This window comes from Schistocerca cancellata, chromosome 2, assembly GCF_023864275.1.
Source record: "Schistocerca cancellata isolate TAMUIC-IGC-003103 chromosome 2, iqSchCanc2.1, whole genome shotgun sequence".
Lineage (NCBI taxonomy): Eukaryota > Metazoa > Arthropoda > Insecta > Orthoptera > Acrididae > Schistocerca > Schistocerca cancellata.
The window spans coordinates 534,748,451-534,776,049 of NC_064627.1; the positions used below are offsets into that span (position 1 = coordinate 534,748,451).

The 27,599-nt window shown below is 41.3% G+C and overlaps 1 non-coding gene across 1 annotated transcript; it reads right to left on the bottom strand.

Moving 5' to 3' along the window:
* Nucleotides 1–10,357: 10,357 nt before the first annotated feature.
* On the bottom strand, nt 10,358–10,446 carry Trnas-gcu (transfer RNA serine (anticodon GCU)). The gene has a single exon. It is a non-coding gene; the product is annotated as a tRNA-Ser (tRNA).
* Nucleotides 10,447–27,599: the final 17,153 nt, after the last annotated feature.

Sequence of the window (27,599 nt, forward strand, 5' to 3'; positions counted from 1 at the left end):
TACAATGTCATCGGCGAACCTCAAAGTTTTTACTTCTTCTCCATGAATTTTAATACCTACTGCGAATTTTTCTTTTGTTTCCTTTACTGCTTGCTCAATATACAGATTGAATAACATCGGGGAGAGGCTACAACCCTGTCTCACTCCTTTCCCAACCACTGCTTCCCTTTCATGCCCCTCGACTCTTATAACTGCCATCTGGTTTCTGTACAAATTGTAAATAGCCTTTCGCTGCCTGTATTTTACCCCTGCCACCTTCAGAATTTGAAAGAGAATATTCCAGTCAACATTGTCAAAAGCTTTCTCTAAGTCTATAAATGCTAGAAACGTAGGTTTGCCTTTTCTTAATCTTTCTTCCAAGATAAGTCGTAAGGTCAGTATTGCCTCACGTGTTCCACTTCACAGTCATAGCGGACCTCCAACCTATTTAAATCTAAACATCCTAGCCTTATTTATCAGCCTACTTAATCTATCTTGCTTCCTTCAGTTTTGAGACGAAAACCAGAAAATCATGAATTTCCACTAAAGTCTCAATCACTTAACTATGAGTGAGAAACCACCGTTCCCAAACACCGCCATGGTGCCAAACCTCGATTCGTTTATAAATCTTTAGGTGATGTTTGATTCGGAAGATGTACGCTATCGAATGTTGTGTCCTTCCAATTGGTAGTCGGTTTAGTTTCGTATTTCTTACAGATGTTATCTGCCACCTACACGTTCCATTGCTACTACTGAGTGGCGTTTCGCATGTAGAAGGCGTGATCCGAAATGGGTGCTTTACGTAAAATTCTTCGACGAGGATGGTGTAGGGAAGCAGCCTACTCACACTGTAGTAAATTCACATCAGTTTCCATTGTGTGCCAGCCAGTCTGCTGTAACTAGCTCTGATGTCATAAATGTTGCGCAATACCTTAAAAATCAAGCAAATGACCTAAAACTTTTCTAGCATGTCAGGAATAATACTAAATTAATGTGTGTTAAATATCAGTTCGATAACTTCAGCTATTTTCGAAATTTGGACGTTTTTCTAAAAAAATCATTGGCGCAACAGAAAAGAGCTAGAGACTTCAAAATTTATATTTAGAGTCATGTTTCATAATGATTTAATAAAAATAGTACTTTGGATTTCACAAATTGAGACTTTAGTGGAAATTCATGATTTTCTGGTTTTCGTCTCAAAACTGAAGGAAGCAAGATAGATTAAGTAGGCTGATAAATAAGGCTAGGATGTTTAGATTTAAATAGGTTGGAGGTCCGCTATGACTGTGAAGATGTGAAAAGTTTCTTTTGAATACCTATAAAATTATAGCGATAGCGGATCTCAAAAGGGCCAGTTCAGAGCTCATCTTCTGCGTGCAGTGTAATTTAATTAATTCTCTCGCCCAAAATATTTAACTTAGCGACGTCAAAATTTTATTATCAATACTTACCTGCGTGCTGAATGCACGTTTAAATTAAGAGCTTCATCGGCCATCAGCAAAAGAAGCTATAAATTATTATGTAACTTGAAGTGGTGCGTTACTAGCCCAGCGGCTAGTCGGGAGAGCCGATTTGATCAGGCGTTCCCTTAGCCGTCCGCACCGCGGCTATATATATCCGTCCGCACCGCGGCTATATATATAAGAGCGCTGCGCGAGGAAGGAAGGCCCCAGTTCTCTCCAGACGCTGAATAACACGCCATCTGTGTCGGGAGTCGCGTCGCATCGGTATCACTGCTACAAACAGCCTCGGGTGCCGTATTAAGTTACTAGAGATATGCGGAACCATGAAATCATTTCAAGTGAAGGATTAATTCTGGGATGATTTTCATTATCTAGCTTCAGTTTGCGTATTGTCGTATTTTCAGGTGCCGTCGCGGGACAGACATTCTACCAATTATTTAGCGTGGCGTTTGAAGAAATATTCTCATCAAATTATGGCGAGCATTCTTTTTAACATTTAATTCGGACATTTATAGTTGCATCAGCGCATTAGACTCTGAACTGCTCTGTTAGTTAGGTTGTAGGGATACTTGTGTTTTTTATCAGTGAATTTCAGAATATACTCAACTATTTGGGAAAATCGTTTTTGATTAGAAATCCCGAACAATCTCCTAATTCCTCAGAGCTATAAGCTGCAGCTATAATGGTATTCTCAGATGAAGTGGGCACTAGGAACTCTAATTACCGGCTTCACGTTTTGTTAAATCACTTTCTGGGAGCTAAAAAAGTAAATAGAGAGCCAGTGTTGAGAACGGCGAAAGACAGCATTAACAACATTCTAAAAGCCTGAAACTGATTCAACATTCAAACATTTGTATTGCAAGCATTTTATCAGCAAATTTAATTTCACGAAATAACTCGCCGCCCCACATATGGTGCATCGGCCGGGAAATCAACTAAGTGAAAGTGATTTTTAACTATTCGGATTCGCGAGTGAAATGCGACACGCAACTGAGTATAGAACAGTGAATGTGTTACGTGTGCATGTGGACGACGCAATTGGATTAACAACACATCTGGATTGACGGAGCTGGCACTGAGTCTAGCGGTGCTGCCGGCATCGCGAGAAGCCGCACCGCAGTCGTCCGCTGGAGCAGCCGGCGCAGCGCCTGCAATTGCGGGCCATGCAAACACACAACAGCCGTCGGAGAGCTGTCTGCAGTTCAACGCGCCACGTCGCATCAGGAATCCTGGTACGCCGCGCCGGCAACGCCATAAGTCGTGCAGAAGGAACTAAGTTAAGTGAAAAGCTGTTAAAAATTTTACTAACCTGCACTAAAAGACTGTCGGCAATGGAACCGCCAAAAGAAACTGAAGTTAAACTTAAATCAGAACCTATGTCTGTTGAGGGAACTGTAAATTCAGACAACGTTTCAAGTGTAAATATGCATGAAAGTAGTAATGTTAAAGTGAAATATGAAGTATTGTCTCCTGACAGTAGTGTGGGAAGGGGCAATGATTCAATAATAGAGACCCCTGTAGTAAAGCAGAAAGTAGAAATTGTAAATTTATTGGATGATAGTTTCTCTGATGAATTAAAGATGAAGCAATCATCAGAGATGGTAGAGTTTAAGAAGGAGAAGTTAGATATGACTAATCAATCAGAAGTTTCATTTAGTTTTGATGATTCTGGTGTTGGAGCTAGTTTTTCGTCACCTGAGTGTGATAAAAAGCCAGGTAGTGAGCAACCCAAAGATGCTGGGGCTGTTGATTTAAATGTTATATTACAAGCAATAGCTGCCAGTAATGCAAAAATGACTGCTGATTTAAAAACTGATATAATTGAGGTAAATAACAGGATTGTGGCCAGCCAGACCAATTTTAATAAACGGTTTGAGGCAATGGACAATAAATTAGAATCCAATAATGCTGAGTTAAAGTCTGAAATAAGTGAACAGGTCAAAAACAGTAATGCTGAATTAAAGTATGAGATTTTGGCCAGCCAAACAAATTTTAATAAACGATTGGAGGTAATGGACGATACCTTCAAGGCTGGTTGCAATAAGTTGAAAGAGGATCTAGACAGTTTGAATTATAAAATTGACTACAACCATGAGGATATTAAGAAAAAGGTTGCTCAACAATTTTCTGAAATGTATAAAACGGTAAAATCCGAAGTTGCTGAGGTTCGCAAGGACTTCCAAATGGAAGATGCGAAGCTGGAGCACAAGTTAACAGAAAGGATCGAGGCGGAATCTGAACTGTGCTCAGATAGATTTAAAGATGTTAATATTAAAGTAAACATATGTCAAGCAGACGTAGATGCCATTAAAACTGATACTACTCATATTGTGCAAAGAGTAGATAATGTTGAATTGAGAGTAGAAAATATCAGTACTAACATTGCTAACATTGAGAGTAAAGTAGCTTCAGTAACTTCTGGTAATGGTAGTATACAACAAGTTGTAGCTGCAAACACCGCTTTTATCGGGTGTCGGCAGTTCTTGCGATTCGATCCAGATAAAAATATCCACCCGCTAGATTTCTGGAACGATTTTGAAGATGTTATTCCACCAACTTGGTCTGAACGAGAGAAAATCTCATTTATTAAAAGCCATTTAGCAGGTGACGCCATGCGTTGGTCAGCTGATGTTATGTTGAAGTGTAAAACATTAGCGGAGTTTAAAACAGCTTTCATTAATGAATATTGGTCTAGTAATAAGCAAAATGAAGTGTTGAGAGAATTTTGGAGTGGAAAACGCTTCAATGCAGGCAAGGAATCTATTAAAGAGTTTGCTAGGTCATGGATTTCACGTTTGTCACATTTGGCGGAAAAGCTAAAGCCAGAAATGATTATACTAGGTCTTGAAGCCAAACTGCCATGGTATTGGCAAACTAGAATTATATCTGCCCCTAGAGACAATCTGGATCGTTTCATTAAGTATCTGGAACGTGTAGAACGTGTTGCTGCCAATGAGTAGCAAGCACGTAATAACAGAAATGCCAATAACAATAATAGTAATTTTAGGAACGAGCAAAATGGCAATGTAAACATCAGAACAGTAGGTATTCGCCATCCTAAGAGAGGTAGGAATTGGGGAAATAATTATCAGAACCAACAATGGCGTCCAAGGGATAATAATTTTGTTCCAAACAGAAATATGCATGTAAACAACAGTACGGAAAGTAATGCTGTGCCAGTCAACTATAATGAAACTAAAGGAAACAGTAGTAGGCCGAGGCAGGAAAACTAGTTCCCGTCTATGAGGACACTGGCGCTCACCAGGCGGTTACTTCTCCTAAGCCAGTAGTTAAGGGAATTGGTAAGACAGATCAGAATACTCAAACTGAACATGTGGATGAAGAGTCGGTAGCATCTAAGGATACAACAGAAATATTAGATCACTCACAGTATTTGATAGATACCGTGTTAGAGACGCTTTCTAAGTGGGAAGAGAAAGAGAAGGCGCAGCAGTGTAACGATAGGGAGGAGCTACAAAATACTGAATTGACAGGTGAAGAAGCAGAAGAAATTCATGCTTATATTTACGATGAAGATGATGTGCTCTTATCTAAAGTGCCTGTGCAGGATGTTGATAATGTACTAATAGATTTAGGACAGGAGATAAGTGAGAATGTAGAGGGTAGGCTGTTGAGGGTCGATGAACCCAGTAGCTGTGACCAGTTGTCACTTGAGAAGGAAACCGACGATAATGGTAAAAGTGGTTTAGCTGTAACTAGTGTTATGCCCGGTCTGGAGACGCAGAATCGCTCAGACTACAGTAATTTGGGTTATGTTCAGCAAACTAAATGTAATGAAGTCGTGCGGTGTTTCGATTTAAAATTAATAGACCTACTTGAAAAGGCAGCTGAAAATGTAATTCAGGAAACCCCTACACACTGTGACCTAAATGTAATGAAGACAGATGTCAATCACTTTAGTTGGAGACAAATCCAAAAGGAACTACTAGATGAATTTGAGGAACCACCTGTACAACCTAGAATAAGCCACCCTATAATAATAGTGAATATGTTGGGTATCAATGTACGTTGTCTCTTAGACAGTGGAAGTGAGGTGAGTGCAATATCTCAGTCCTTCTTTGATGCATTACCTGGTAAAGACAAGCTTACAGTAATGAGAGTATCAGGACTAAGAATAATTGGTGCTACTGGCAAGGTTTCAAAAACGGTAAAGCAAGAAGCTTTACTACCCTTTAACATTAATGGTAATTTAATTGATCATCCATGTTTAATTGTAAACAATCTCAGTATTGAGGTTTTAATTGGCATAGATTTCTTGTCAAAATATCAGAGTGTTGTTGACTTTGAAAGAAGCCAGTTAAAAATGGTTTTGCCAATAACCGGAGTAATTATAGTACCTTTTAGTGATAAACATGTAGTAACTGATGATGCAACTTGGGAGCTGCCTATACGAGTTCTGAAAAATAGGAGGTATTGGGACGAAGGTGTTAATCTTAGTAACAGTAAGCTGAACACAGAAGAAGAAGAAGAAGCAATTATTTTAGACAAAATAGAAGCTAAATTGCAGGAAATCGATAAGATTTCCGCCAATCAGAAGGAAGAACTGAGACAGGTTCTAAAAAGGCATCAGAAGGTATTTTCAGATCGACGTGGCGTGGTCAAAGGTTATGAATGAATGCTGTAGGGAGGAGGTTGTTCTGTAACCTCTACACAGTCTGGCAGCTGTGCAGTCCCAGCTGTGTGAGATCTTCTTTCCATTTCAGGTCTCACTCAATCTTCATCTTTTCTATCCACCAAAGTTTCGACTCCTTCTTTGCAATACTAAAATTTTCCGCCATGACTATCAAGTCAGCATTCAGCCAATGAATGCTGTAGGGAGGAGGTTGTTCTGTAACCTCTACACAGAGTGGCAGCTGTGCAGTCCCAGCTGTGTGAGATCTTCTTTCCATTTCAGGTCTCACTCAATCTTCATCTTTCCTATCCACAAAAGTTTCGACCTTTTCTTTCCAAATACTAAAATTTTCCGTCATGACTATCAAGTCAGGATTCTGCCAATGAATGCTGTAGGGAGGAGGTTGTTCTGTAACCTCTACACAGTGTGGCAGCTGTGCAGTCCCAGCTGTGTGAGATCTTCTTTCCCTTTCAGGTCTCACTCATTCTTCATCTTTCCTATCCACAAAAATTTCGACCTTTTCTTTCCAAATACTAAAATTTTCTGTCATGACTATCAAGCCAGCATTAAGCCAATGAATGCTGTAGGGAGGAGGTTGTTCTGTAACCTCTACACAGTGTGGCAGCTGTGCAGTCCCAGCTGTGTGAGATCTTTTTTCCCTTTCAGGTCTCACTCATTCTTCATCTTTCCTATCCACAAAAGTTTCGACCTTTTCTTTCCAAATACTAAAATTTTCTGTCATGGCTATCAAGCCATGAGTTCTGTAACCATGCTATCCACCGATTAGTGAAGAAAAATACCTAATGTGACAAACCTAATAGTGACAAACAATAGAGAAGTATGATGTAATTAAGATACAATGTATTTGAGTAACAAGTATGTATAGAACCCTGGTACTATGGTAAGTACAGAGTGTTGTTTTATTGGAAATGGTCCCACAATAGTATATTAAAAAGATGTGCAAATTCGTGTTCAAGCAGGATCTGAAGTGGCAATGAAACATGTTGTATGCTGTAGAGCTAACTAAGAAATAGTAAAAGAGATTGCTTAGTGTTAGGAAAAATATGCAGATAAGTTGTAAAATTAAACTCACCTGGTGTAGCAAGGAAAGGCAGTGTAATAGAATTGAGCAGTGTTTGTGGTTGAGACGTGAAGGACACGTCCCTGAAGTATTTATAAGGTTGGAGCTGGCCATTATTTTAGTGTAGTGTGTGACAGGACACACCTACACGTATTGAGGTTATGAGTTGGAGGCGTAAATGCGACCATAGGTACCCTTATGTTAGATGAGACAGAGCAGCTCATGGTGTCCTACAGGTTTAAGGAATTTAGCATTACACTCGTCCATAATTACTTGATGCACTTTAGTGGTAGGTCTGAGAGAGACTACCTGAGGTTTCAGCGTCCGATCGAGTGGAAATGGTTTGCTACGTGAGCAAACTGATCAGCTACAATACACTATGAATATGAAATAAATGTGCTATCCTATGCTTTAAATATTAATAGAGTGAGTGTTAAATAAGAACATACACTAGCAAAATAAATAAGTAACATACTGACAGACGTGAAACATTATTTTACCTCAGCATAAATACACTTCAAAGTAAGTAAGTACTTAATTGCAGATGTGGAACTAACACAACAGCAGAGGACCAATAAGTGGATTTTGTAGTCAACTAAACGTAGTGTGTTTTGACCACTCAGAACTGTACTATTACCAAAAGTTACTCACATGTACAAAGAAGCTGAGAAAACAACCACTAATCAAATATACTCATACTATCTCTAAGAATAAGGTAATCAAAGATGAGTCAGTTAAGTAAATAAAATGCAGATTTGTCAGGAATGTACCGAGCATTGGTTCAGTGTTCCGGCCCAGAAATAATAAATTGATGTTAAATAGGATTCATGATTGTATGCCTTGAGCATAGATTTTCTCTAGTACGTGACTAACGGTGTTTTGAGCCAATTGTTTACCGATTTTATGACAATTAAGTAACCACGAGAGTAAAATTGAAAAAGTTCTGTTAATTTGTTCCAGCAAAATACTGAAAGATAAAATGTATATATCCCCATTTCATTGTGACCCACCATTAGATGTTAAGTGAACAGAGTCTGAGGCACTCTTTTTGTTTGTTCTACAGGACAAACCAGATAATGGCATCCTGGTAGCTGCGTGAAAGCGTGGAGTGACTTGGACACAACTCACAGTGACCCCTCCCCTTTCCTCCATGTAAATTAGAGAGAACGTGAAGGACGCACACCATAGCAACTTCCCCTCCTCTACCCTTGTGAATGGAAGTGTAGGACGCCAGCCAAAGCGGCTACAACCACGTGTGTAAAAATTATTTGTGAACTTTTCTTTCAGGTTTAGAAAAGACTGCTAAGAGATAATCATCTGTTTATGTATCATGTTATTTTCTTTGAATTTGTGTATGTAAAAATGTATTTAATGTATTTAATGGATCTAAGATTTTCATAATTTTTCAATTTGTATGTGTTTGTTTGTCTAAGGCAATATGTATGCCAAAATATTTCATTGACTTTGCTTAAAATTTTGAGTAATGACATTGTTTAAAAGGCAGTGAACATGCCCACAATTTAAATAATTAATGTAGGTAATCAGTTTTCTATAATGTTTCTACATGTTTATATTTCAATTTTGATTTTTTATAGGGAGTTAAACAGTACTCTTGCTTACCTTTTTGTAATTAAATTTTTTTCTCATTCATTAACATTCATAAACAAAAAATTTAAGTAGAGGGTGATGTAGGGAAGCAGCCTACTCACGCTGTAGTAAATTCACATCAGTTTCCATTGTGTGCCAGCCAGTCTGCTGTAACTAGCTCTGACGTCATAAATGTTGCGCAATACCTTAAAAATCAAGCAAATGACCTAAAACTTTTCTAGCATGTCAGGAATAATACTAAATTAATGTGTGTTAAATATCAGTTCGATAACTTCAGCCATTTTCGAAATTTGGACGTTTTTCTAAAAAAATCATTGGCGCAACAGAAAAGAGCTAGAGACTTCAAAATTTATATTTAGATTCATCTTTCATAATGATTTAATAAAAATAGTACTTTGGATTTCACAAATTGAGACTTTAGTGGAAATTCATGATTTTCTGGTTTTCGTCTCAAAACTGAAGGAAGCAAGATAGATTAAGTAGGCTGATAAATAAGGCTAGGATGTTTAGATTTAAATAGGTTGGAGGTCCGCTATGACTGTGAAGATGTGAAAAGTTTCTTTTGAATACCTATAAAATTATAGCGATAGCGGATCTCAAAAGGGCCAGTTCAGAGCTCATCTACTGCGTGCAGTGTAATTTAATTAATTCTCTCGCCCAAAATATTTAACTTAGCGACGTCAAAATTTTATTATCAATACTTACCTGCGTGCTGAATGCACGTTTAAATTAAGAGCTTCATCGGCCATCAGCAAAAGAAGCTATAAATTATTATGTAACTTGAAGTGGTGCGTTACTAGCCCAGCGGCTAGTCGGGAGAGCCGATTTGATCAGGCGTTCCCCTAGCCGTCCGCACCGCGGCTATATATATAAGAGCGCTGCGCGAGGAAGGAAGGCCCCAGTTCTCTCCAGACGCTGAATAACACGCCATCTGTGTCGGGAGTCGCGTCGCATCGGTATCACTGCTAAAAACAGCCTCGGGTGCCGCATTAAGTTACTAGAGATATGCGGAACCATGAAATCATTTCAAGTGAAGGATTAATTCTGGGATGATTCTCATTATCTAGCTTCAGTTTGTGTATTGTCGTATTTTCAGGTGCCGTCGCGGGACAGACATTCTACCAATTATTTAGCGTGGCGTTTGATGAAATATTCTCATCAAATTATGGCGAGCATTCTTTTTAACATTTAATTCGGACATCTATAGTTGCATCAGCGCATTAGACTCTGAACCGCTCTGTTAGTTAGGTTGTAGGGATACTTGTGTTTTTTATCAATGAATTTCAGAATATACTCAACTATTTGGGAAAATCGTTTTTGATTAGAAATCCCGAACAATCTCCTAATTCCTCAGAGCTATAAGCTGCAGCTATAATGGTATTCTCAGATGAAGTGGGCACTAGGAACTCTAATTACCGGCTTCACGTTTTGTTAAATCACTTTCTGGGAGCTAAAAAAGTAAATAGAGAGCCAGTGTTGAGAACGGCGAAAGACAGCATTAACAACATTCTAAAAGCCTGAAACTGATTCAACATTCAAACATTTGTATTGCAAGCATTTTATCAGCAAATTTAATTTCACGAAATAACTCGCCGCCCCACAATGGGATTCGAACCCACGCGTGCAGAGCACATTGGATTAGCAGTCCAACGCCTTAACCACTCGGCCAACTCGTCTGATGCATCGGAAACTGCGTCCCTCGCTAGTCCTTACGGAAAGAAGTCGTTTGTCGATTCCAAAACGCATCGTACTGTGGCTGGTGTTAACGCTGTAACGCCCTGCTGCAGTGCAGCTGACCAAGCTCCCACTCGTGAATCATTTAATGATGGCATCCGTCCACGTTGGTATCCGATCGGAGGAAAGTAGTCGGCCCACTTACTTACTGCAGAAATAAGCACCGAATCGTCGTGTAGCGTTGTCTAATGCAAATGAGAAATGTCCTGTGCATTCAGTATAACAACTACTGCAACGACGCGATTATCTCGATGCGCAACATTTATTTGTCACCTTCGTTGACCTCATCGCTGATGTTGCTTTCAAGTTTCTTTCGAAGAGCAAACCACGTTCTTCGTAGCCGAATTGTGAGACCAGAGGCTCCTGCTGTTGGCGATGGAGCCAGGCCCTATCAGATCGCTTCTGTATATGGCGGTCAGACGGAAAGCAAACTGTTGAGAGGACAGAATGGGAAAAATTAGAATCTACTAGAGGAGTTGTAAATTGTAAACATCTCTATGTCGGTCAAAAATAAGTTGCAGACAGATCAGTTGAATAGGTGAAACCTAGTACGCTATGTGATCAAAAGTATCTGGACACCTGGCTGAAAATTACTTACAAGCTCGTGGCGCCCTCCATCGTTATCCTGGCATTCTATGTTGTGTTGGCCCACCCTTAGCCTTGATGACAGTTTCCACTCTCGCAGGCATATGTTCAGTCAGGTGCTGGTAGGTTTGTTGGGTAATGCCAGCACATTCTTCACGAAGTGCTGCATTGAGGAGAGGTATCGATATCGGTCGGTGAGGCCTGACACGAATTCGGCGTTCCAAAACATCCCAAAGGTGGTCTATGGGATTCAGGTCAGCAGTCTGTGCAGGCTAGTGGATTACAGGGATGTTATTGTCGTCCAACCACTCAGCCACAGGCCGTGCGTTACGAACAGGTGCTCGACAGTGGTGAGAGTTGCAACCGCCATCCCCGAATTGCTCTTCAACAGTGGGAAGCACGAAGGTACTTAAAACATCAATGTAGTCCTGTGCAGTGATAGTGGCACGAAAAACGTCAAGGGGTGCAAGCCACCTCCATGAAGAACACGACCACACCGTAACACCACCGCCTCCGAATTTTACCTTTTGCACTACACACGCTGGCAAATGACGTTCACACGGCATTCGCCATACCCAGACCTTGCCATCGAATCGCCACATTGTGTACCATGATTCGTCACTGCACACAACGTTTTTCCACTGTTCAGTCGTCCAATGTTTAGACTCCTTACATCAAGCAAGGCGTCGTTTGGCGTTTACCGGCGTGATGTGTGGCTTATGAGCAGCCGCTCGACCAAGAAATCCGTTTTCTCGCCTCCCGCCTAACTGTTGTAGTACTTGAAGTGGAGCTTGATGCAGTTTGGTATGTGTGGTGGTCTGGATAAACGTCTGCCTATTACACATCACGATCCTCTTCAACCGTCGGCGGTCTCTGTCAGTCAACAGACGAGGTCGGCATGTACGCTTTTGTGCTGCACGTACCCCTTCACGTTTTCACTTCACTATCACGTCGGAAACAATTGACCTAGGGATGTTTAGGAGTGTGGAAATTTCACTTAAGACGTAAGACGCAAATGACACCCATTCACTTGACCGCGTTCGAAGTCTGTGAGTTCCGCAAAGCGCCCCATTCTACTCTCCCACGATGTATAATGACTACTGAGGTCGCTTATATGGAGTACCTGGCAGTATGTGGCAGCACAATGCACCTAATATGAAAAACGTAAGTTTTGTGGGGTGTCCGGATACTTTTGATCAGATAGTGTGTATTATGATGCAATGCTTGCATTGTTTGGAATGTTAATCCACACCTTTCATTTTGTCGACAGCCTAATTTTCAACTTGTTTGTTTTGTTGTATATGAAGCCTAATTTTTAACTTATTTGTTTTGTTGTATATGAAGTTAGGGGAGTTATGTTTCAGGTGGAGGCTTATTAACGATCTTACATTATATTAGGTGACTTTACTTTTTTGTATGCTGTAAATTATATTTTTATTCTAATGATGAGAAATAAGTCTTTTTAATAGTTTTGAATGATTAAGACTGCCCCTGTTCGTGATGCCTTGATGTTTGGATTGTTGGTTTTGTATACATACCCCGGGCAGGCACTCTAAAATTTAGCTAGTATGACAAATTTAGTGACATATTTTGCTTTGCTAATTTACGCCATAATTTTGACTATTTTTCTGTTTTATACAAGGATACCTTAATGTAGTGTTAGCTTTATGTGGTTGCAATTGTTTGCTAATATGCGTCTTAACTTACTAGGCTTATGTAGTCTTTTTATTTCGCAAATGTGCCTTATTCCGGTCATACTCGCCATCTGGGCACCTCTTGCCACACTAAACGCCGTGTTTACATCTTATTCTGTCACAGTTACATTGTAATGCGTACTGGGTTTGGCACATATAGCGTTTATTTTTGTAAGCATGATCCTAATTTGTACTACTATGGCCGTGCCAGTTGGTGTATTCAACGTAACATGCGACCTCTGTATATCTTCTTAATAATACACTGGCGGTTTTCTTTTCTTTTAACTGGATTCACCTTCCATTTTATGTATTTTTATGATGGACGGATTACATTTCCAGTTCCTGTTGCGTCCTTTTTCTATTTCGTATCGCCGTATGACAAATGGAGATCTTATATCTATTTTTACACCCTACGATGTGGATAGGAACTGTGCTTGCTGTGACCGGACATAAGGAGAATCTGCTGCTGGAAGTAGCGTTGGCTACCTTCGACATGCTTCTGGCTAATGTTCAAGGTTGCGGCGCTGTGGACGAGACCTGCGACACCTATGATACTTTTGGAATCCCCTGGTAATCCGGATGCCGCTGCATAGAGCCCCTCAGGGAAACAGCAGGCAAGGCAGAAAAGATTGCCAGCGTGCACTCGGTATGTTTGCTGCGTGGCCCGTCCATTATGTGGAAGAGGCCCAGCCGGGAGCTATCGAGCATACTGGGTGCAATCGGCTGAATGTAGTGGCACATGTCGGCACGAATGACGCCTGACGCTCGGGTTCTGAGAGCATCCTCTGCTCCTTTCGGCGGATGGCTAATTTGGTGAAGGCAATTAGCATCGCTCGCGGGTTGAAAGCTAAGCTGTCTATTTGTAGCGTCGTTTCCAGAGTTGATAGCGGTTCTCTGGTTTGGAGCAGAGTAGAAGGTCTAAACCAGAGGCTGAGACGATTCTGCGACGGTATAGGAGGCAAATTTCTCGACATCCACTATCGGGTACGGAATTATGGGGTACCCTTTAGTAGGTCAGGCGTGCACTACACACAGGAAGCGGCTATTAGGCTAGCAGAGTACGTGTAGTGTGCACATTGGGCTTCTTTAGGTTAGAGAAACCCTCCCTTGGGATCAGAGACGATTTACCTGATATATTAGCCAGAATGTAATGCGATAACGTTTGTCGTCGCAGATCATAGACATAAAAGGTTAATACTATTTCAGTAAAATGCAGGAGACTCCAAGGAAAGGTCGCAAAATTAGTGTCGATTACTGAAGATTATAAAGCGCAGATAGTATTAGGAACAAAAATTTGGCTGAAACCGGGCGTTAATGACAATGAAATCTTAAGTTTAGACGGCAATATTTATTATAATGATAGGTTAGTCGCCAATGGTGGCGGCGTGTTTATTGCAGCAAAGAATTCGATACAATCCAGCGAGTTAATCTAGGTGAAGTTAATTATCGAAAGTGGGTCAAAAATGGTAATCGGATGCTTTTATAGACCGCCTCGGTCAGGAGCTCTAGTGACAGAGCGCTTCAGACAGAAAATGCAGAATATCGTTAGTAATTTTCCTGATCGTGCTGTTGTAATAGAGGGTTACTTCAGCTTGCCAGGTGTAGGTTGGGAGTGTCATGTTATCAAAACTCGCGCCAGAAACAGTGATTCGTATGACACTGTTCTGGATATCTTCTCCGAAAATTACTACGAGCAGATAGTTAGCGAAACAAGTCGTGAGGGTAACGTCTTAGACCTCCCGGCAACAAACAGACCTGAACTTATCGAATCAATTAACCCAGAGCAAGGTATCAGTGACATAAGGCTTCTATGACGACGGGTCCTACAAGGAATGTTAAGAAAGGTAGGAAGATATATTTGCTCAGCAAGAGTGACAGGACACAAATTTCAGATTATCTGAACAGTCAGCATCAAATATACGCTGATGAGGACCAAGATGTGGTCAGCAAATGGAAAAAATTCCAAGGAAACGTACAATATGCCCTAGACCAATATGTTTCCAGTTAAGGGATGGGAAAGACCTACCATGGTTTAACAGTCACCTCAGATTCAAGAGAAAGATCTAGCTGAGTAAAGCTGAAAGAAGCGAAAATGAGCGTAATGAGATCAATGAAAGAAGCGTTCAGTGAATTTGAAAGTAAAACTTTGTCAACCGATCCTAATAACGACCCTAACAGGTTTTAGTAGAATGTAAAATCAGCAAGTGGGTCAAGAACCATCTATTCATTCACTCAGGGAACATACTGGCACCCAAAACGGAAGATGACAGAAGCAAAGACGAAATACTGAATTCGGTCTTCCAAAATCGTTTCACCGCGGAAGACAGTAACGCGGTCCCTCCTTTCAATCGTCATACGATCGTCGAGATGGCAGATATTGAGATAACCGATGGCGAAACAGAAAAACAGCTACAATCGCTCAGTAGCGGAAAGGCTTCAGGACCAGATGAGATACCTATAAGATTCTACAAAGATTATGCGAAAGAACTTGCTCCCCTTCTAGCAGTAATCGCTTAAGCAACGAAGACTGCCTAACGACTGGAAGAAAGCGCAGGTCATTCCCGTTTTTAAGAAGGGGCGTAGGACAGATGCACACAATTGTAGACCTATATCGTTGACGTCCGTCTGTTGTAGAATTATGGAACATATTTTATGCTCAAGATTTATAACTTTCTTGCAGAAGGAAAATCTCCTCTATAAAAATAAACATGGATTCCGCAAACAGAGATCCTGCGAAACTCAGCTCACTCTGTTACTCCATGAGATCCACAGTGTCGTAGACAATGGCTCTCAGGTTTTTGCCATGTTCTTTGACTTCAGGAAGGCATTTGACCCCGTCCCGCACTGCCGTTTAGTGAAAAAAAATACGAGCTTATCGAGTATCGGAGTAAATTTGTGACTGGGTTCAAGACTTCCTTGCAAACTGAACTCAACACGTTACTCTTAATGGAACAAAATCGACAAATGTAAAGGTAATTCCCAGTGCACTCCGGGGAAGTGTGATATTAACGTTACTGTTTACAATATATATAAATGATCTAGTAGAAAGCGTCGGATGCTCTCTAAGGGTGTTCGCAGATGGTGCGGCTGTCTATAATAACGCTAGACGATAGCAACGATTTGCAGAATGACCTCCAGTGAATTGATGAGTGGTGCAGGCTTTGGCAGTTGAACCTGAACGTAAATAAATGTAACATATTGCGCGTACATAGGAAAAGAAGTCCACTACTGTATAGCTACACTATTGATAACAAACCGTTGGAACAGTATCTGCCGTAAAATATCTAGCATTCTCAAGTGGAATGACCATATAAAACAAATGGTGGAAAGAGGAGATGCCAGACGCAGATTTTATAGGAAGAATCTTAAGGAAATGTAACTCATTGATGAAGGAAGTGGCTTATAAGGCGCTTGTTAGACACATTTTTTAGTGTTTTTTATTATCTGGGATCACTACCAGATAGGTATGATGGAAGAGATAAAGAATATAGAACGAAGAGGGGCACGTTTCGTCACAGGATCGTTTATACCGCACGAGAGCGTTACGGAGATACTCAACAAGCTGCATTGTCAGACCTTAGAAGAGAGGAGTTGTGCACCACGGAGAGATTTACTATTGAAATTTCGAGAGAGCACTTTCCGGGAGGATTCGGACAACATTTACTTCCCCCTACATACGTCTCGAGTAATGACCATGAACGGAAAATTCGAGAATTTAGACCCAATACAGAGGCTTCCCGACAGTCGCTCTTCCCACGCACTATCCGTAAGTGGAACAGATTTGAAGAGCTTAGTTTGTGATACAAAAAGTACTCTCCGCCACACATCATTAGGTGGCTTGCGGAGTATGCTGTAGATGTAGATGGATTTCATATCGAATTATTTTTATGTCAGTTTCTCTTAGTTTTAGCTAATTTTACCTATGTAGTCTGCAAGATAAAACCATCCCCCTTCCTCTATCTGTCGCTAATTGATTATTTTCTTGTTTATATAGACAATCTGACGGTGTCCCAAAGAGTAAAACATGCTCTTTACGTAAAATGTGCCCAACACCAAGTGAAAACCATCTTCCGTTCTCCAAGCAAAACCAAGAGCCTTCTTGGTAGTGTCGAGGACAACCTTGGTCTACGTAAATCAGGGGTTTATCAGATACCTTGCCAATGCGGTAGTGTATACAGAGGGCAGCCAATTCGTACCATTGAGGACCGATGCCGAGAACATCAACAGCACACTAGACTGCAACAGCCCAGTAAGTCGGAAATCGCTGAGCATTGCCTGTCGGAACTACACAGCATGGATTATGACCAAACCAAAGTCCTGACACAGACTTCCAAATACTGGGACTGTGTCATCAAAGAAGCCATAGAGATCAGAGTAAGGGGGCCACAACTAAATCGTGACAGCGGTTACATCCTTAGCAAGGCGTGGGAACCCGCGAGCACCCGGATTAAGAGGAAAAAGGATATTTACCAGAGTGTACCGACTTCGGGGGAGGAGGGAAGAATAATGAGAGCGGTGCCGGAAGACCCTGCTGAACGAGATGACCTAGGACGCAGCGCCCAGACGGCGGGAGAACGGACGCTGTACCTGGACCTTGCGCGGGGCGCGGACCGCGCCGACTCGTCGGAAGCGCCTGAGGGAGGATCGTGAGGGGGATTGTACTATATATACATGGCGCCGGTCCACCGCCGGTCAGTACATCAGCGCACCTGATGATGGCAACGTGGTCGATTGCTGAAATATTGTTGTGTCCTATGCACACTCATACCAGGCTGCTCACCCGAGATTTATTTCGTCATAAAATACGCCTGGAGAAATTGAAGAATCACAATTCGTAACGTGTAAGTGAGTTCGTAAACCCTGTGAACTTGACCTACTATAGAATTCTTCCTTATTTCTTGTCTATTGCTCGGAATGTGCTGTTTAAGAAAATCTCAGTTGTCTACTAAAATTACAATGTTTGGATTAACGGGTTGCGGCCACAGTAAAATATAAATTAACGTAATACCTCATGATTCACACGCATCACAGTTGCATTCATGGATAAACATATTACGTTATGACTATAATTTCAAAATAATCAGTTCTATGTTTGACACTGATGAGAATCAATTTCCATTTGTGAGTGAAGCAAGGCTGAGCTCTCTGTTCCTAAGTAGCTAGATTTATTGATTTACTTTTGTAGCAATACAACAACAAAAGCAAAATTGTGTGTTTTTAATTACACCTTTTTATTGCATTTTTGTTTTCTTGTTTCACTTTATTTATTTTCTCTTATCTTTACTGAGGCAGCGAGAAGATTTAGTCCTGTTTCCTTGTGCTCCAGCCGATGATGTGCATACGTCTCTTGCCTTTCTTCCTTTTCTTCGAGTCACCTGCAAATAAAAACTTTCACGCTACAGTTGAGGTAAATGGTCAAATAATCAGGTAATAATGCATATATAAAAGGCCAAAGTCATTCATAACAAAGCCTCTACCTCCCTTTTGAGTTTCACAGTCCCCACAAATATGTACCTTCATGTACAGTAGTTACTTTCAATTTATGTAGCGCTGATTTTCCAAATTTTTCCCGGCATCCTATGTTTCATAATATAAAATAATACCGTATTATTCAATAATAATGGAAAGTAGAACTGTGCAGATTCAGGAGGATGAAAAGCAAGATTACAGTGACTCCAACATAAGGGGCCATAATTTAATAATTGAACATAAGGAAATAAGCGAATTTACTGAAGGTATACAAGAAAACAATCTCAAATAGAACTGGACAAGTACTAAACAAGAGGTAAGATTTTCAAGCAAAGGATAATAATAATACGAAATGATATGGTGACTTACACTATGCTGTTTGTAAACCTAGACGACGTTGGAAGATATAATGGAAATTTTATTAGTGCTATGATTTAAAACAATAATAACATGGAGATAAATCAGAAAATTATGGAGGCACACATATCTTATGGGGGCAGACATCTTGTTTCATTAGTTAAGGTCGTAGCGAGTGTACTGTCTACCAACAGAGAGAAGGCACGTAGAGCCTGTTCTGAATCGGAGTGATAATGTTGTGGAACAATGTAATCATGACGGTGGTACCGTATACTATTGATTCCCAGCGACCAAGAAGGTTGTTTTAAGACTTTTAAAGACTACTTTCAATTAAAAGCGGGGGATGAGAGTCGTAACGCGGAGAAGTGGTATATAGGGATGCGAATTCCGATTTCTATAATCAGTCACTGTTAAAATCTCTTTCGGTGGCGAGGAGAAGTGTTGTCAACCGTGTGTAGCCCTCCTACCTATTCGGTTCTGTCAATAAACACGAACTGCACGCGCTCAGTATTTCAGCTCTGCTAGAGTCTCACTGGAGTATTACGTGTGAACTGCGTCAACAGCTGTTTAAAGAGGAGGGAATAAACGACGAGGAGCTTTTCGAAGCGCGCATTGTTTATCCAGAGAAACCAGGCACTGCATTGGCTGTATGTGGGTCGCCCTACGGCTCATACTGTTGAAATGGCTTGCACCTCAGGGGTAGCTAAGAAAATCTGACAAGAGGATTGAAAAAATGTTTTCGTATACAGCAAAAAGCTGGAAGGCATAAACAAATGGCAATTGACCAATGGATCCATGTCTCCCAGCTGGCTCATCTGGGATATTGTGCTTCGATGGTGGAGGCATTTTAGGTACTCGAGAGGCATGTTAGGTACTCGAGAGGCACTCCAGAGTCATGAGTTGTCAAGTGGGAGACCATTATTGGTCGCTACTTAGGAATAAACGCGTTACTTCTTTACGCGCACAGCCCCGCACGATTATTCCATGAGACAAATATTGATAATATTGCCAAATGAACCGACACACTTGTCTTTACGTCAGCACAGCAAGTGTTCTGTCTCCCGTTCTTTGGGGCGCTAAGTGAATCTTTTTAGCAGATTTCGTAGAACTTGGATGCACAATGAGTTCTGAAGCCTACTGCGAGACATTAACAAATCTGAGAAGAGCAGTTCAAAACGAGCAATGCGATCTCTCTAACTGCAGTGCGATATTTTTACATGACAGTGCTCGGCAACGCTCTTACCTCCAAACACACGAAATGTCACGTCAATTCGAATGGGACTTAAAAGTGATTTCACTACGAGGGACGTTGCAAAAGTAATAGAAAAGATTTTTTTCTGAAAGCTGGTTTGCTTTATTCAGGATTCCAATACACCATGTTATTCCCTACTATTTTGATTACAAGACCCTAATTTTCAGTACCATCTCCGTTCAATAACACAGCTTTACGGCACTTTACTGGGAGTTCCTGTATGCCCGCATGGTATCACTCCACTGGTCGACGTCGGAGCCAACGCCTTGTGCATCAGTGAGCTGCACATCATCCACGACTGCCTCCCGCGGAGGAGATGTAATGAAATTATAGAAACTTGCTTAACACCGACGATTGTTAACTCATCATCGTTCCCAAAAGCAAGAAAGACATATGCATTCCAACTCCACTGTCTTTTCCACATTTCAGGAAACTTATAAACATCATCTCAGGATTCACACAATCACTGAATACGTGTTTCATTTCATATCGATTCTGTCTGAAAAACCAGCTACACCAACATTTTTACTAATCAGCACGTCTGACATAAATGAGAACTGTCTGCAGTATAAAGAAACTCTCAGAAAAGCTGTCACATGATCTTGATTATCACGAGCAATGTCTTTGGAAATGATCTGTGAAAGATGCAGTTCTTCATTAGCTCGTATTACTTTTTCTTTCTTAGAAAATATTAAGTACCCAGTGTCATTAAAGAGTTCAAGAACACATTCCGGGAATTCGTGCTATTATTATCCAGAAATTTGGAGAAGACGCAGATATTCTTAAATTTCATTCTCATATTCATGAATTACAAGATTAAGAAACACATTTGTACTCCTAGAGTTCGAGGGACTGGATGCCATGCATCTAATTTTATTAGGGAATAGAACACCATGTTTAAGATTTTGTGATAGGTGGTTGAAGTGCGTATTTCGTGAATTACATCTTCAAACTCAGTAATGAGTCTTTTTATGTTACACTCACTAATATAGGAATATTCTTTAGACAAAAAACAGATGTCACTAGTTATTGCTTAAACAGGGAACAATTGTAGCCTCAGTAGGAAGAAGAAGCAAGGTGAATATCTCCTTGATTATGTTATTAACAGCTCCGTAGCCACACGAAAAATTCGGACAAAATGTTTAAAAAAGTTCAAAGTGGTCTGGATAGAAAGTTATAAAGGTTACTCGTAATATTTTGCTTCACAAGTGACTGCAAAATCAAAATCAACAGAGAGAGAGAGAGAGAGAGAGAGAGAGAGAGAGAGAGTGTGTGTGTGTGTGTGTGTGTGTGTACACTGAGGGGCACAGATTCAGAGGGTAGCGGTATACACATATGCAGATGGCAGTATTATCACGTACACAATGTATGAAAGGTAGTGCATGCTCGGAGCTGTCATTTGTACTCAGGTGAGTCGTGCCAAAAGGATCTGGCCGCGCGACGGAAATTAACTGACTTTGAACGAAGAATGGTAGTTGGGGCTAGACGCATGGGGCATTCTGTTTCCCAAATCGTTAGGAAATTCTGTATTCCAAGATCCACATTGTCAAGAGAGTGCCAAGAATACGAAATGTCAGGCATTGCTTCTCACCACGGACAACGAAGTGGACGACGGCCTCAGACCGAGAGCAGCGGCGTTTGCGTAGAGTTGTCAGTGCTAACACACAAGCAACACTGCGTGAAATAACCGCAAATATCAATGTGGAGTGAACGACGAACATATCCGTAAGGGCAGTGCAGTCGACGCGAACGCTTTTACTGTACGACATCGCCTACAGCGACTCTCCTGGGCTTGTGAGCATATCGGTTGGACCCTAGAAGACTAGAAAACTATGGCCTGGTCAGATGAGTCTCTATTTCAGTTGGTGGCAGGAATCGAGTGTGCCGCAGGCCCTACAAAGCCATGGACACAAGTTGTCAACAAGGCACTGTGCACGTTGCTGGTGGTTCCACAAAGGTGTGGACTGTTATTACGTGTAATAAACTCGATCCTCTGATCCAACTGAAACGATCGCTGGCTGATGATGGTTATGTTCGGCTGCAAGGAGACCATTTTGTAGCCTTTAACGGACTGCATGTTCCCAAACAACGATGGGATTTTTATAGATGACAATGCGCTATGTCACCAGTCCATAATTGTTCGCGATTGGTTTGAAGAACATTTTGGATAACTCGCTAGAATGATTTGACCACCTACATCACCCGACATGAATCCCATAGAACATTTATGGGACTTAATCGAGATCAGTTGGTGTACATCGTCCTGCGCTGGCAACATTTTGGCGATTAAGGACGATTAAAAAGGCTCAATATTTCTGCAGGGGACTTCCAACGACTTCCAACGACTTGCTAAGCCAAGCCACGTCGAGTTGCTGCACTGTTTCGGGCGAATGAAGGTCACGACCCGATATTAGGAGGTATCCCATGATTTTTGTCAGCTCATTGTGTAACACCTGCTCCAAAACCAGGTGAAATAAAGTCCCTCATTCCAATATTTGTTTTTTTAGTAGCCCTTGGGGAATTAGTTGAAGGTATAGCATGGGTTGCTAAAGTAGTTAATGATACAAGAAGTGGTGAGAAATTACTAGCTGAATTGCAAAAACAGCATAATACAATTGAAAAGGGGTCAGGGATTTTCTATGCCTCGTGATGACTGGGTATTGTGTGATGTCCTTAGGTTAATTAGGTTTAAGTAGTTCTAAGTTATAGGGGACTGATGACCATAGATGTTAAGTCCCATAGTGTTCAGAGCCATTTGAACCATACAATTGAAAAACACCGTATTTAGAACCAATTTAAATAAATGTGTTTTGTCCGTGCTTGGCGAACTCCTCAAGCAGTCGTCCAATAATAGTGCTCACTAACATTTTAGTAACACTGACTTAGATCACTACACCAAAAAACTGAAAATACTTCATTATTGGGTGTGTTTTTGAGAGATACTATACCCAAAAGCCTAAAAGATATGAGAGTGCGATTGTTAACTTCCAAACAACAGCATCGTAACTCGGCCATTTGCCACCTTCTTGGCAAATAAAAAGATGTTTGAAAACTGCGTAATAAAACATAATAATAACATATAAGGAACTATCAGCCTCGATTGCGGAAATGATAGTTTCTTATATATCAGATGATCACGATTGCTGACTGGGCTGCAATGTTGAAAGTACAATAATAACAATACTTTTCAGCCAAACCAGTAGTCAAAGGTATGGTCATCTATCTTAAATGATTATGAATTCCAGAGAAATTAGCGATCTTCTGAGACACGCTTACAGTTTAACTGCGGGTATTGAATGCGTTATTGCTTTAACCCTTGCAGGTAAAAGACACTTTAACTGCTGCCCTTAGTCCTTTGCTAACTTTATCACAGTATGCAAACGAAATTGCCTTATTGGTCCTTTGTACATACAGTTCCATGCCAGTCTTCTACAATTTCTACTGATACAACAGGACGCATACCTGAGCGCAATACTATGGAAATAAAAGAGGACGCAGATAAAGATGAAATGGGAGATATGTTACTGCGTTACGAGTTCGACAGACCTCTGAAATACCTGAGTCAAAACAAGGCCCCAGGAGTAAACAACATTCCATTAGAACTACTGACAGCATTGGGAGAGCCAGCCCTGACAAAACTCTAACATCCGGTGAGCAAGATGTATAAGACAGGCGAAATGCCCTCATACTTCAAGAAGAATATAATAATTCCAATCCCAAAGAAAACAGGTGTTGTCAGATGTGAAAATTACCGAACTATCAGTTTAATAAGTCACGGATGCGAAATACTAACACGAATTCTTTACAGAACTCGGGGAAGATCAGTTCAGATTCCGTAGAAATGGTGGAACACGTGAGGCAATACTGACAGACCCTACGACTTACCTTAGAAGATAGATTAAGGAAAGGCAAGCCTACGTTTACTAGCATTTGTAGACATAGAGAAAGCTTTTGACTATGTTAACTGGAATACTCTCTTTCAAACTCTGAAGGTGGCAGGGGTCAAAACAGGGAACTAAAGGGTATTAACAGTGTGTGCATAAACGAGACAGCAGTAGAGTGGCAGGAAAGGGAAGCAGTGGTTGGGAAGGGATTGAGACAGGGATGTAGCCTATCCCCGGTTGTATTCAATCTGTATATTGAGCGAGCAGTAAAGGAAACAAAAAATAAATTTGGAATAGGAATTAAAATCCGTAGAGAAGAAATAAAAGCTTTGAGGTTTGCCGATGACACTGTAATTCTGTCAGAGACAGCAAAGGACGTGGAAGAGCAGTTGAACGGAATGGACAGTGTCTTCAAAGGACATAAGATGAACATCAACAAAAGCAAAACGAGGATAATGGAATGTAGTCGAATTAAACCAGGTGATGCTGAGGTTATTAGGTTATGAAATGAGACACTTAAAGTACTAGGTGAGTTTTGCTATTTGGGAAGCGAAATAAATTATGACAGTCGAAGTAGAGAGGATATAAAATGTAGACTGGCTATGGAAAGGTAAGCATTTCTGAAGAACAGAAATTTGTTAACATCAAATATAGCTTGAAGCGTCAGGAAGTCTTTGCTGAATGTGTTTGTATGGAGTGTAGCCACGTATGGAAGTGAAGCATGGATGATAAACAGCGTAGAAAAAATGGTTCAAATGGCTCTGAGCACTATGGGACTTAACTTCTGAGGTTATCAGTCCCCTAGAACTTAGAACTACTTAAACCTAACTAACCTAAGGACATCACACACATCCATGCCCGAGGCAGGATTCGAACCTGCGGTCGTAGCGGTCGTGCGGTCCCAGAATGTAGCGCCTAGAACGCCGGCCAGCGTAGAAAAGAAGAGAATAGAAGCTTTCTAAATTGTGGTGCTACAGAAGAATGCTGAAATTTAGATGGATAGATCACGTAACTAATTAGGAGATACTAATAGAATCTGGGAGAAGAGGGATTTGTGGCACAGCTTGACTAGAAGAAATGATAGGTTGGTGGGACACGTTCTGAGGCATCAAGAGATCACTTACTTAGTACTGGAGGGAAGCATAGAGGGTAAAATACACTAAGCATATTCAGAAGGATGTAGATTGTAGTAGTTATTCGGAAGAGGCTTGCACAGGATAGAGTGACATGGAGAGCTGCATCAAAGCATTATCAGTACTGAAGACCACAACAACAACAGCCCGATTAAAATTAGTTGATAGGCGACATCTGCCACTTCTCGCTAAAGTGGTTCAACGTCGGCTGCCAGCTACCGCTCGGTTGCAGGTCACACACATACACGGTCCTTCAGTTCACAAATGCTGTTAATACATAATGCGGAGCAATATTGGAAGTGGCCACTGCCTGGTATGATGGAAATCTGTGATTGTGTGTAGTGACCTGATTTTAAGTGACAAATGACTGAGCTGCGGCATACGACGCGTTTTGTCACCCTGAATTCAAACTTATGTCCTAACCTACCTACAACCTCGTGATGTACAATGTATCTGGGATAACGGCGGGCAGTAGTCTGCGGCACCACTAAAATCACCATCACCCTCTTCCCAGCGCTTAACGCTAACCTCTACGAGCAAATTCAGCGACGTACACTTTTGGTATTCTGATCCTCAACAGCCACGTCTTTGAGACGTAAGTTATAATCAATTCCGAGCCCCCTCAAGCCACGTATCAGCTGGTATCCTTGCTGTCAATACTATAATTGATTGTCATCAACAACCAGAATACGTTTGACGAATTCTGTGACCTACTGGTTACGTACTGGGTGGCACAGAAGTGTCCTGCTAGATTCATTTGATTTTACATGTCATTACGATCGAATAATCCTTGTGATTTTCAATTAAGGTTAGAAAGAAGATTATCAATTTATGGTTTTGAGTCCAGTCAGTCAATCATCCAGGAAATTGCACCTAATCTCGTCTTTCATGTTGTGATTTACGTGTCCTAGCCACTCTCTCACGTTATCTGAAATAGGTAGTTTACCTATTCCACGCCTGCAGAAACCTACTGGTTCTGAGTTGAAGAAGTCGTCAAACCAGGTCTGAAGTGTAGTTTCGTCCGGAATCGAATTTTCTTGACGGCTGTTCGATAACAAGCCAGAAAGGTAAACATTTAATGGGATAAGATCAGGATAATAAGCGAGTGACGGACACCTCCCAAAACAACCTCTTGGATAGTATTTGGTTGTGAAATCAGCGGAGTGTGTCACCATGCAGTAGCAACATGCTAAGCAGTTTTGTCTGACTTGTTTCTTTCATTACGAGCGAAAAGTGTCTCAGTTGATGGCAACAAAAATCAGCTGTGATGGGCACACGCCTGGGAAGGCGTTCCTTGTGCAAAAGACCCGTTCCGAACCAACAGATACAAAATACGTTTGTCCGCAGCTCGTGGTCGTGCGGTAGCGTTCTCGCTTCCCACGCCCGGGTTCCCGGGTTCGATTCCCGGCGGGGTCAGGGATTTTCTCTGCCTCGTGATGACTGGGTGTTGTGTTATATCCTTAGGTTAGTTAGGTTTAAGTAGTTCTAAGTACTTGGGAACTGACGACCATGGATGTTAAGTCCCATAGCGCTCAGAGCCATTTGAACCAAAATACGTTTACTCTGACCTTTTCTCGATTGAATGTGTCCTGCTACGGCTCAGCCGTTAATTCTTTTTTTAAAGAAATTGTTGCTTTGAATTAGACTTTCGAGCCTTGCCTACTTAATGCAAAGGTCGCACGACGCTTTAATGGTCGCAGTTCATCACATGCAGTTCGTAACGTATGTCTGCTATCGAGACCTCCTAAATGTGAAAACTTATTCACGCCAGAACGATCTCTCTTGGAGCTATAAAATCCTTTTATGGCGTTTTTTGCCCAGAGGCATTCATCCAACACACACCACAAATGCACTGAACTGTCTCTGTGGCCTTTTCCCCCTATTAAATTCAAAGCGAATATTATCTGGCAAATGTTGGAACGTTTTCCACCTGCGAGTCTATTTTTTGAAATGATGGAAACGTTTATAAGTTTCAGACATGGAAAATACAATACGTAACTGCAAGTAGGCACGAGAAGTTCAAATAAGAAAATGACAGTTGGTTAGTACACTGCTGTGTTCACCCGGCAGAGGGTGCCTTGGTGCTAGGCTGCGGGTGGCGTACGGCCGGTAGCCGGCGGTCGCTCTAGGGCGAGGAAACTCTCGAGCATAAACTGTCCTGATCTTGACGCTGTCACGAGCTGACGGAATAATTTCTGGAAGTTTTTGCTATTGCAGGTTAGTTAGAAAGTAAACGAATTGTCTTTGAGCTTCAATCAGACTGATAACATAGCAGACAACCGAAACGAGATTTAAAAATGTAACTTATTGAATGGACTCAATTTCGAGAATTCATACTTACATTCCACTAGACTTACCAAAGGCCATGTGCAACTACAGCACGATGGCAGCTCCCGAAAAGTGATAAAACTCTTCCTGCATATACTTCCGCATCCTACAGTGTCGCTCCCACTGTGTTGCCAGATTGTGCATATGACCGGCCTTAGAATCCTGAAGGGCAACCGGTCACATTGGCCGCCTTACGTGAACGATTCCGAATTAGTATCTGTGACAGCCATCTGGCTGCCGCGTTTTATGTCTAACAAGGAACCCCTTAAGTGAGAGGTCGCAAAAGGCCAGTGATGTTTGACATTCGACGCCCACGTATTAGCTACCATGGAACCAAAATATTTTCTGCCTATGGCAAAAGCCCGCGGGGCTGAATACGTCCTATGGTGAGAACAGCTT